This window comes from Rhinolophus sinicus, linkage group LG13 (genome assembly GCF_036562045.2).
Source record: "Rhinolophus sinicus isolate RSC01 linkage group LG13, ASM3656204v1, whole genome shotgun sequence".
NCBI lineage: Eukaryota > Metazoa > Chordata > Mammalia > Chiroptera > Rhinolophidae > Rhinolophus > Rhinolophus sinicus.
The window spans coordinates 38,569,687-38,582,190 of NC_133762.1; positions in this window are offsets into that span (position 1 = coordinate 38,569,687).

A 12,504-nucleotide genomic window follows, 5' to 3' on the forward strand; every position below is an offset into this window, starting at 1 on the left:
TCCTTAGCAACCAGTGTCAATTTCAATAACTTTATTGGGACACAGAAGGCGGACAGGGAAAAAACCTGCCGGGAGGGGCGTGGCGTGGCGGGGCCCGGTACGGTATTGGATCCTAGTAGGTGCCCAACACGCCTCGGTCCTTTCACCCACTCAAGAAATGTGAAGAGAGAACGACGTGACGTGACTCCACCCGTTGGTATCTGGTGCCTCAGTTTCCCCATCTGTAAAATGGAACTCACTGCCATGATTGCGCCATACGACTTCAGCCGCCTTTTGACCTTTCCTAAAGCGCTTTCACATCCTTTATCTGACCTGCGTCTCAAACTGCTACTGAGATTGTTCCCATTTAGGGTCCACCAGGTCACTCAAGCCAAAAACTTAGGAATCATTCTTGTCTCCTCCCTCTCCTTCACCCCCCATATCTAATCAGTCAGCGTATCGTTAGCATATCCCTTGGCCTACCTCTCAAATATTTCTCCTGTCTATCCACCGTTCTCCATCTTCAGTGCCACCACACCAGGCTAGGCGGGGCTCCCCTTATGTCTAAATTACCTGCAATATCTACCAATTCTTTGTGGACTTGGACAAGTTGCTTTCCCTTTCTGAATCTCAGTTTCTTCATCCAGTGTGACTCCTGCTGCATGATCTCACAGAATTCTTGTGGGAGAATTGATAATATAGTGAAAATGTAGTGAAATGTAGTAAAGATTTCACGTGGGGGTTGGGGAGTAAGGGGTAAGGGAGCCAGGCAGATCTGGGTTGGGATCTCAGCTGATGGCTGTGGGGCCTTGGGCATGCTTTGTCTCAGCCAGCGAGTATTGGGCCAAAGTTGCACAGTGCGGTTTCAAAGTTCATGAACTCGAGAGTCAGTTTGATTTGAAACCCAACTCTGCCATTTATCAGCTACGTGTGATCTTTCGACCTTTTGGCTTTTTCCAAAGAGCATCAAAAGTAAAAAAAATCAAAGGCACATTCTTGACTAGTAGCAAAGTGTGATTAGGGGACGAAAAGAGAGAGAGAGCACATGGGTGGGGGAGAGCGACAGGTAACCCACAGGTATAAGGGTAAGCAGACCAAGGGGAAGGCCATGGAAGAGCTGAAAGTCCCAAAAGGGACATTTATGGAGCATTTACAATGAGTCAAGAACATCAATTCTTACAATCACCGATTATGAAGTTACTATTATCATTCCCACCCTACAGATGGGGAAACTGACCGAAGTCACATCGTTACCACGTGAACCCAGAGCCCACACTATCACCTCTGCCTACAGCCAAGTAGCCCCAGCTCAGTCCCTTTACCTCTCTCAAATCCTCTGCAAATATTGGGTGTGTCTCTAGCGCAGTAAGGTGAAAAAACACTCTCTTCCCCTCCTCCCTGGAGGCTCCCAGACTCCTGGAGAGGAAACACAAACTCACAACTGATTTGAGATGAGGCCAGTGGAAGCACACTCAGCACATCAGTGACTGGCAGACTGATAATTCTCTGTTATCCCTCTCCCTGCCCACAACTCTATAGTTCCCCATCTCCGGGAGGCTCCCCTTGCCAACATGGGTCCACCTCATTGTTGCCGCTACAGTATCTCCCTTTTCTCTCTGACTGGGCTCCACAAGCTCCCGGACTCTCTGTACTTTGTTCCAGGGGTTCTCCCTGTCTGGAATGCCCTCTCACCTGGACCCCTTGCTCTACGTACACATGATATATCTCTATTCATCACCCCCAACCCCAAAGCGGGATCCCACAGACTTCCTCTCTCAGAGCTGAGTTTGGTCTTGGCTCTGAACAAGGGAAAATGCTCTATGTTCTGGCACCTAAGGGGCACATCTATCAATTAAAAACTAAATCCCCCGGCAGGCCCAGTGGCTCAGGCGGTTGGAGCTCTGTGCTCCTAACACTGAAGGCTGCCAGTTCGATTCCCACATGGGCCAGTGGGCTCTCAACCACAAGGTTGCCAGTTCGACTCCTGCAAGGGATGGTGGGCTGCGCCCCCTGCAACTAACAACGGCAACTGGACCTGGACCTGAGCTGCACCCTCCACAATTAAGATTGAAAAGACAACAACTTGACTTGGAAAAAGGCCTGGAAGTACATACTAATCCTCAATAAAGTCCTGTTCCCCTTCCCCAATAAAATAAAATAAAAATATATATGAGTTACAACTTAAAAAACAAAAACTAAATTCCCCAAACCTTGGAATATTCCTCAAACACTCTTGTCAGAAGTTACCTTCGTAGGCAGAGCTGGGGTCAGTGGATGGATGCCCCAGAGAGGCCCTCATAATAATTGTATTGCATTTATTTAGTGCTGCATATTTATTTATAAATATTTTTTCATTATTTATTTATTATTAATAAATGCTTTATTTATTGTATTTATTAGTGCTTCCTGAGTGCCGGGCACTGTAGTAAGTGCTTTGCAGCCTATCATATCACATATCTGCCTCTTTAAGAGATACAAACCATTATTATCCCCATTTTCCAGATGAAAACTGAGGCTCTAAATAATTACCTAGTGAATAACTGGCAGAGCTAGAGTCAAAGTCTGTTCTAACCCAACTTCAAAGCCTGTGACTTTGGTGTCTTCTGGGCTCACAAACTGGTGGACCATAAGCAGCATCTACAGGCAGTTGTGTTTTATTTGGCCTGCTCAATTTTTTATAAAATAGAAAACTAATTGCCAACATTAAAAAACCTAGGAGATTTCCCATATGCATTGAAATTTCCAGCTTCTTTGCATATCCAAAGACGTGACCACACTGGGCCTGGGTTCCCACATGGCAATAATTGCCTGGAGGGAATAGCAGTTGCCCCTTTTAAACTGGATGTGTGAGTTCATTTTACCATATGCACCAACTTGGCTCATTCACTTTTATTGCCTACCTGGCCCTTGGAAGCATTTGAGTTTGTGATTCCTGGGTCCACACTTTCTAATAGTTGGAATTGCTTTGCAATGTAGTGAGCTCCCCATCACAGGAGATGTGTAAACTAAGGCTAGCTGACTACTTGGTAGGGTATTGGAAAGGGATTTCAAGAGATTTCATTTGGGGAATTGGGTCAAATAACATACATAATCCTTTCCAGACCTGCAGTGCTAAATATTTACTTAAGACTTTGCAGCATATTTTTAAGAACTAACTTGTCCTCTGGTCTCAACTTACTGTTTCAACCTTTCCTTTCCCTTCACCTTGGTTTCTTGATCTATTTACATATATTTTAATCATATGATTATGCTGTATGAATTCTTGTAAGCTTCCTTCCTTTTTGGAACAAGGCATGGGGAACAAATAAATCCATACATAAATATTTACATAAAGGGCTTGGTTCCAGGTACAGTGAAGAAACAATAAAAGAATTATCTGTTGTAATTGCCAAGTTATCTCAGTTTCCCTGAGATGCTCAGGCTCAAGGAGGTAAAGGACCTAAGAGTCTGAGAGGCAGTTGCTGTGAGCATGTACCTAGGTGCTCCCAACCGGCCATCTCAGGAAAGGCAGCCTCCAAGTTTTATTTCCCATTCTTTATTTAAAATAGATTTTTTAAATCATGTAACTGTGGCAGTTTAAAAAAATGGCTGCAGATTCCTTGACACTGCTCCCATTGAGAGGGGGAATCTAAGTCCTCTTCCCTTCAGTATGAGGAGGCTTGTGGCTGACTTAACCAATAGAGTATAGCAGAAGTGATGCTATGCGATTTCCGAGATTGGATCATAAGAGACATGCAGCTTTGCCTGGTTCTCTTGGAATAACCTCTTTCCAGATGCTTCCTCTCGGGATACTTCCTCTTGGAACACAGAATCCACACTGTGAGGAAGCCCAAGCCACACCGAGAGGCCATCTGCAGGTGTTCCAGTCAATGGCCCTACCCGAGACCAGCATTCCTGTCATCTGAGCCCAGGCACCACAAATGGAGTCACCCCAGCTGTTTTAGTCTTCCAGCCTAGGCCCCAGACATCATGGAACAGAGACAAACTAATTCTACAGTGCCCTGTCCAAATTCCTGACTCATAGAATCTGTGAGCAGAATAAAAGGATTATTGTTTAATCACTAAATTTGGGGTGCTTTGCCGTCCAGCAACAGAAAATTAAAACAGTAAACCAATGATTCATACCATGAAGAAAAATATTTTATTCCATCTTCCCCCCCAGAGGTAAAGTTTTAAGTGTATCCTTCTAGACCTTTTTCTGTACATTTACATATGTATGTATAATAGAAATATATAGGTTTAATGTTTCTTTTTAAGTGAGATTATATAAAAAGGCAACTTGCTTTTTTCTTTTTTTAAACATTCCTCAGTTATAATCTCCGTTTTTTTGTTTGTTTGTTTGTTTTTAAGGAGGGCACAGTTCACAGTGACCGATGCGGGGATTGAACCGGCAACCTTGGTGTTATTAGCACCACACACTGACCAATTGAACTAACTGGCCACCCTGCTTTTTTCTTAGTAACATATCTCAGTGATCTCTTTAAATTGACAAAATAACTTGAATTGGTAATCCATTCACATGTGGTGGTAGCCAGTTTCCAGGATGGCCCTCAATGACCCCCTACTGTATTCGAATCCTGTATTCAAATCCCCTTACACTGAACCAGCAATGGCTTGCGTGACTGAAAGGGTAACTGAACCACCCAGCTAAGCTGATTCCAGATTCCTGACTCTCAGAAACTGCATGAGGTAATAAATGTTTGTTGTTTTCAGCTGCTGAGTTTCGAGGTCATTTATTCGCCTCAATAGACAACAAATACATGTGGTTTGATTTTTTTAATTAAAAATAAAGAATACAATAAAAGCTCTTTGCCACTCCTGCCTCTAAACACCTGGTCCCCTAGCCTCTCCCACTTCCCCACCTAATTTACAGAAAGCCCTTGGGAAATGTTAGATTTATTATCTTGAGTACAGAAGCAGACATGCCCTCAGTCCCTCTCATAGATCATCGGACCCAAGAAAGGCTGTCACAGTATGACATTCCCTTGCAGCAGCTGTAAAATCGTGCCATTCTTTCTCCACAGGAACTGAGTCAGTGGCCTTTTTAGCCTCGATGCCGTCTTTCCCTGCCAAGGTCTCAGAAACCCATGAGCATCCCCACATCCTGTCACAGGTCTGGGGGTGGGGGCTTCCCCTCCTCACACAGTAGTGGAAAACATTACTTGGCCTTTTTCTTCGACCCATAGAAATCAGAAGTCAGCCACTCATCTCCTAACATGGAGTCCCAGCCAGTCCCTTCCCTCCTTGGTCCCCACTCTTATACCCCTCTAAGACATCGCTCATGCTGACCCCCCTGCCCTGAATACTCTGCCTCCAACCTACCCTTCAGAAAACAACCACCTATCTTTTAGATCAACCCCGGGGTCATCTCTGTGGAGCTTCCCTGATCATCGTCACAGGTCTCCTTGCTTACAGCCTGGCCCCTATCAGTGCACTGTCCACTCCACTGTCCAGAAGGATTGATGTGAAACCTGAGGTAGTGCTTCCAGTTCTCCTGAGATGGAGTGAATAGTCTCCACCCCACCTCTGCTGCTGAATGCAGCTCCAAACCCTGGACAGAAGGCATGGAGCAACTAGTTGAGGATGCTGAAAAGTCAACAGTAGCAGTCAGACTGGGGAAGACCAGTAATCAAGGTACCACTAATCTGGCAGTGAGTCTGCACTTGTTTTCCCTCTGGTGTTCCCTGGGCTGGTTTCAGTGCAGCCCCTAACCTAGAAGTGGGCATCAGAGTAAACAGAAAGCATATCAGGAGAAACCCTCTAGTCTGGTTCTGGGAATGGGAAAGAGATCTCCTAACAATCAGAGACTCGGGAGAGCCCCATTTCTTTTCTTGTCTCCATTCTCTTGTGTCCTAGCCCCTAAGGCCACCCCATGGTGGCGGAGGTGGTGGCAGGTACCTACAGGAGTCTGAAACTAGGAAGAAGGGGAACCTTTCTTTCAAACTGGAGGAGCTGTGGGATGAACCCCTATTGCTTTGGCCCCAGACGTGGGTGCATTAGTGGGAAATGCACATCAGAGTCAGGTAAATAAAGCCCCAGGGAACTGGAAAGTCCCAGGGAGATTGCAGTGAGGGAGAAACTTGGGAAAGTGACCCCACAAAGTTATTTATGGACTTCTGGGCTCACCCATTATCAGCACATGAGTGATTTACCCTAAACAGCTTACCACAGACTTGGAGAACTGCATCAGGAGGTAGGCCACTGCTCAAGTTCTGGACCGGCCCATGAGTGACATGCACATGGGGCAGACACACAAGGCATCGCAAAGGGTTTTATAGCAGGATTGACATGGGAACCGCAACCCACAGAAGGCGGATGGAGTTTGCAGCCTGAACTTACTTTGCCAACTGCCTTTTAAGACAAAAAAATATCAATATTTATCCATAGGATTTAAACAAAACCCAGAGCTTATACCATAATATTTAAAAATGTCCAGGACAAATTACTCACAATACAAAGAAGCAGGAAAATCTCTGCTCACATGAGAAAAGACAATGAAAAGATACCAATACCAAGATGTTGGAATGATCTGAAAAAGATCTTAAGGCAGCTGTTATATAAATACTCCAAGGAGAGAATGGGGAGTTAGTGTTTACTGGGTACAGAGTTTTAGTTTGGAAAGAAGAAAAAGTTTTGGAGATGGATAAGTGGTGATGGTTGCGCAATAATGTGAATGTATTTAGTGCCACTGAACTGAATACTTGAAATTGGTTAGAATGATAGATTTTATTTAGGTATGTTATACCACAATTAAAAAAAATACTCCAAGTAAGGATGAAAACCCTGCACTTTTTCAGTTTTTTCATAAATAGAAGACATACATATACTAAATGGAAATTTTAGAACTGAAAAATACAATGACAGATAAAAAGACTGAATGGATGGGTTAAACAGCAAAATAGAGATGTCACAGGAAAGAATTGGTAAACTTGAAGATAGATCAATAGAAATCACCCAATCTGAACAGAGAGAGAAAAACAGGAAAAAAAAAAAAAAACCCACAAAAACAACAGGGTGCGAGGGACCTGTGGCACAATATCAAAAGATCTAACATATCATCAGCGTAACAGGACAAGAGAAAGAATACAGTGCATGAATGTTTATGGCAGGTGTATTCAAAATCCCCTCCAATGGGAAATAACCCTTTTCAATGGGTAAACCCATAAGCAAACTATAGCATATCCATACAGTGGCACATAGCTCAGCAATATAAAGGAATGGACTGTTGATACCTGCAACAACCTAGATGAGTCTCAGTGACCTTATTCTGAGTGAAAGAAACTCATTTCAAAAGGTGACATACTGCATGATTCTATTTATATGACATTCTCAAGAAGACAGAACTATAGTGATAGATCGGCAGTTACCACAGGTTAAGGGTGGGAAGAATGTGTCACTACAAAGGGAAACACGAGGGTTTTTTGAGGGGTGATGAAACTGTTCTGTATCCTGTTTGTGGTGGTGGTTACGCAAATCTACACATGTGTTAAAATTCATAGAACTATACGCGCGCGCACACACACTTTTTTTTTTACTCCATGTTAAAACAAACAAACAAAAAAACCTTGTGGTAATTTCAAGATGGCCTACAGTGACCCTCACTTCCTTATACTTATGCCCTTGTGTAGTCCCCTCTCTCATTGAATAGGGCTGGCCTGTATGACCAATAAAAATAGTAGAAGTGCTGATGTATGACTCCTGAGGCTAGGTCATAAAAGACATCACAGCCGCTGTGTTGGTCTCTTGAATCACTCATTTTGAGGGAAGCCAGCCACAACGTTGTGCGGTCACCCAAGTAATCCTGTGAGAGGAGCTGAGGCCTCCCACCAACAGCCAACCACAACTTACCAGCCATGTGAAAGAGCCACCTTAGAAATGGAGCCTCCAGCCACAGTCGAGCTTTCAGATGAGTGCAACCCTGGCCAGTACAACCTTGTGAGAGACCAGAACGTTCAGCCACGCTGCTCCCAAATGCCTGAGCCACACAGAAGCCGTGAGAAATAATACATGACTATTCTTGCTTTAAGAGACAAAATTTTGGGGTTACTTGCTATGCAGTGATAGGTAACTGTCACACTGAGATACAGATAATACAAAACCTAAGTCACATCGTGTCACTCCTCTGTTCAAGATCTCCCAATGGCTTCTCACATCCCTCACATAAATGCCAGAGGCGAGCCCACGTTGATCAGGCCCCTGCTCCCTCTCCTACCTCGCCCCCTACCCTTCCTCCCTGACCCTCAAGCACACCAGGCTAGCCTCCACTCCAACCCTTCTGCATTTGTTGTTCCTTCTTCCTGGAATGTTCTTCCCCAGATAGCCACACAGCTCACTCACTCACCTCCTGCATGTCTCCTGCCAAATGTCACCTGGACACAGAGGCCTTCCCTGACCACCTCACTATCCTCTGTTTACCCTATTTCATTCTCCTTCATATTCTTCATCACCTCCTCAACACATTATATATTTGTTTCTTTTCTTTTTCTTCTGCACTAGAAAGCAAGTTCCATGAGAGGGGGGGACTCAATCCATAAGGGTGCAATGGTTTAATTTGTACCCCCATTTTACAGATGAGAACACTGAGTCCCAGTGATTACACACTGGATTAATGTTAAAGCTAGGCTTTATATCCAAGCCTTTGAACTCCAAACCTAGTGCCCTTTTCAAAGGGTCACCCACTCCAAAGCCCTCATTTTATAGTTGAAGAGGAGACAAGAGTTCAGAGAGGGCCAGGACTTTTCCGGAGGCCTTTCCTACCATAGAGAGGCAGTTCTCTGCCCCCTCTCTGCCCCACCCCGACATCACTGATCTGAATGGCCTGGGTCCTTGGTTCCCTCCAGGCCCTACTCCTCAGAAGCCTAAACTTCTCCCACTCACTCATTTCCCCAGCAGGCTGAGTGCTCAAGGTTCCTGTTCACTCACTGGCAACAAGTGGGAGAAGATGGTCTTACCGTGAGCAAACACAACATTGAAAAGCCAGGGAGAGAAGTAAAGGAAGCTGACAGCAGGCAGTGCCTAACAGGGCTGCCAGAGCCCCAATAAAGCTGAATTCCCCATACCTGGGGCCCTCCTAAAAGTTGTAAAACATTTTCATGCACTTTGGAATCTCTCTGGCAGCCCCATGCCAACTGCTGGTTCCTAGTGGAAGAAACTGAGCCTCAGAAAAGTATTGCAATTTCACAAAATAATAACACTATCATCAAGCATCTACTATGTGCCAGGTACGATGGCAATATTAATTCTTTAAATTCTCCCAACAACCACCAAGTAGAATGGAGTTATGTCATACATAAGGTTAACAAAGTAGGGCAGAAAGAGAACAAATTTTGTCTTTATACTTTAGCACCTGACTTTAAAAGTAAGATGAGCCTTGACTGAAGACATTATTTCCATTTTACAGGTGCAAAAACTGAGGTTCAGACAGGCTGATAACTTGTTGGAGTCACATATTAGTTAGTGGCTGAGCTGGGATTCGAACCAGTCTCCTAGGCTATGGAGAGCCAGCACACTGTACCACCAAGGTAGAAATCAAAGTGTCCAAACCCAAGACCAGTGGCTTCTCCTTAAACCACGTGAAAAACCAATGAAGCCAGACCGTGTTGGGAACAGGCGCTAATGCTGGGGAGTATGAATTAGCGCAACTTTGTTAGAGAGCAATAGCCATGCCAATCAAAATTACAATGCAAACACTCTTCTGACACACCAGTTCCCCTAGCTGAAACATATCCTACTGATGTATTTGCACTTGTAGGAGATGGCAACTGTTCCAGTTTCTTGGTTGCAGCTTTGTTCGTGATGGCCCAAATCATCAAACTTAAATGTCACTCAATATGTTAAATACATTATAGTCCATTCATATTATGGAATATGGAGGGTAGAAGAAAAAAAAAGACCTGCATATGGAAAATGCCCTAAGGAATGTTATGTGCGAAAGCAAGAGCCAGACAGTACAATTTTGTGTTTTGTTTTGTTTGTTAAAAAATGATATACACACAGATGTATGCCTATGAATGGCATGAAAAATTCCTGGAAGATTTACAAGAAACTGTTAGCAACGTTTGCCTCTGGGGAGGGCTCTGGGCTAGGAGCAGGCATTTGTTTTTCACTCTACAGATATATCCTTTTATGCTTTTTGAATTTTTACCTCGTGCATGAATTTATTTTCAATAAAATTTTTGAATAATTTACATGGCCAGAGCTCTCTGCCTTTTGGCACTCACTCACTGATGGCTCAGGTGGCCCCTTCAATGAGCCCTGAAAGATCCCTCCTCCCACCCTTACCCCATTTGCTTGCCTTTGACCCAGAGACAGCTCTGAGTAAGATTTGATCAAGGGCCCTCGATTTAAAACCCTCTTCTGTTCCCTCCATGGGAAAGGGCCAGACTCTTGGTTTGCCATTCCAGTCCTTTACGTGCTACTCAAACCTTCCTCTGCTGCCTCATCTCTGATCTCCACCTCCCCAGACCCATGCACGGCACTGACTAATGCTCCCCACAAACTTATCTCTTTTCTGGTTTTCATCATACAGCCTTTCCCCTCAATTATTTTTAAACTCAGTCCCGTGAAGGGCCCTCCCACCCAGTTCTGACTGTGTCACTTGCCCTGCATCATAGCCTTCACTGGCTCCCCACTGCTCCTGGGAATACAAACGCTCTAGCGTCCAAAGCACCGGCTCCTGCCATGTTCTGACCCCAATGCATTTTCCAAATTCTTCCCCCAATCCAGCTGCACTAGATGAATGATGGTCCCCAATTGGCGCCTTTGCTCATGTGGTTTCCTCCGTCCAGAATTCCTTTTCTTTGTCCCCATGAGTACCTGTTGAAATCATTCTCATCATTCAATTCAACTCCAACCTCCTCCATGAAAGTTCCACGATGTCAGAAGTCGTCTCACCTTTCCAGACCACTTTCTCTGCATATTCATTCATTCAACCCATATACAATGGACACGCCTATAAGCCAAGCATTGGGTTAGGGGCTGGAAGAGGGAGCTACTTCAAGCATGGTCCTTGTTCTCGGGGAAGCTCTCTTCTAGCTGGAGGAAAACCTAGAAGCAAATATCCTCTGATAAGTGATATGAGAGACAACACAGCATAGGGGTTAAGGACACCGACACTTGTCCCATACTTTCAGGGTCCGAGCCACTCACAAGCTGTCTGACCTTGAGCTAGTTGCCTCACCTCTCTGTGCCTCAGAGTCCTTATGTGTGGAAAGGAGATAATAAGAGGGTCGATGCCATAAGGTTATTCTGTGACTTTGATGAGTTAGCTTGTATAAAATGCTTAGAACCGAGCCATGGCACACGGGAAACAATACATGTTGCTCATTACAATTTCAAGGTGCTGTGGGAACTCAGAAGAGGAAAATTTCTTAGAATAAGATCTTGAAATACTAATGACTATGATATAAGCGGAGGGAAAGCTTTGACAAGAGTGTGGAGACGTGAAGAGTGAGTAGAGTATGAATGGGCGAGAGTTTCTCTCTTACAGGAATTTCAATACTTGCTCTCCCATCCTGACAGCCCCATGGGTCTTGTTCTGAGGGTCTTTAGGGCCTGGCATAAAGATAAAGCTGAGTGAGAGTCTCCCAAACTTCATCTTTCTAATTCACCCATCATTTACTTAATATTTTTCTCCAAATCAACTCATTTTTTGTAAACTAAAAAAATTACTTAAAAGGAAACTTTAAACCACATCTGTAAATGAAAAAACATGCAAACCATTCAAAAACTAAATATAATGAGAGCAAGATAGCGTTACTCAATTCTAGTTGGCTAATGTCTGACTCTGAGGTGTGTTCTCACCGTAACCAGAGCAGATTATTAGCGAGTGGGGGAGGAGTCAGTAACATGCGGGCACTGAACTGAGACCTTTTCTGTGGCCTTGTTGGTAGGACTGAGAAGAGGCTGAAAAACTCATGTTCTCCTTCTGCTAGTGCCCTCTACCTCCTAAACCATCTTGGCCACTGTTAGAGTGGGGAAATATCTCCCACACTGGAGAGAATGAATATGTGTCACTCATTGAGAGAGGGATGGGGTCTCCTCTCAGGCTTTCCCTCCGGCCACCCATGGGTGGGCACTGTTCCCCACTGCTGCTGCGTCACTGCGTGTGGGGGAAGGAAGTAGTTTCTGGAAAATGCCTTTTGTTCCTTCTCTTCCCACTGTTTACCTGGTTGGGCATGGCATCCTGGGCTGGTGATCAATAAGGGATTAGATGTTAAAACAAATCAAACCTGCTTGCCCTTAAATAATGGTATTTCAAGGGAAGGTCCCAGCTGAAATAAACGGAGTTTCAAGTAAGAATTTGAATTAATTCTGACAACATAACCCAGAGTGCAGGACTTGCCTTCAGGCTATGGGTTTTTTCCTGTCAACTTCGCTAAGGAGGGAGAGAAAACAAAAGGGGTCTTTATTTCTGGGCCAGGGAACACTTATTATTACTATTATTATTCACTAAGTTTCTTTGATTGAACAGAACATGGAAATTTGAGCTTAGCTCATTTTCTTCTCCCTCTGCCCCCTCTGCTG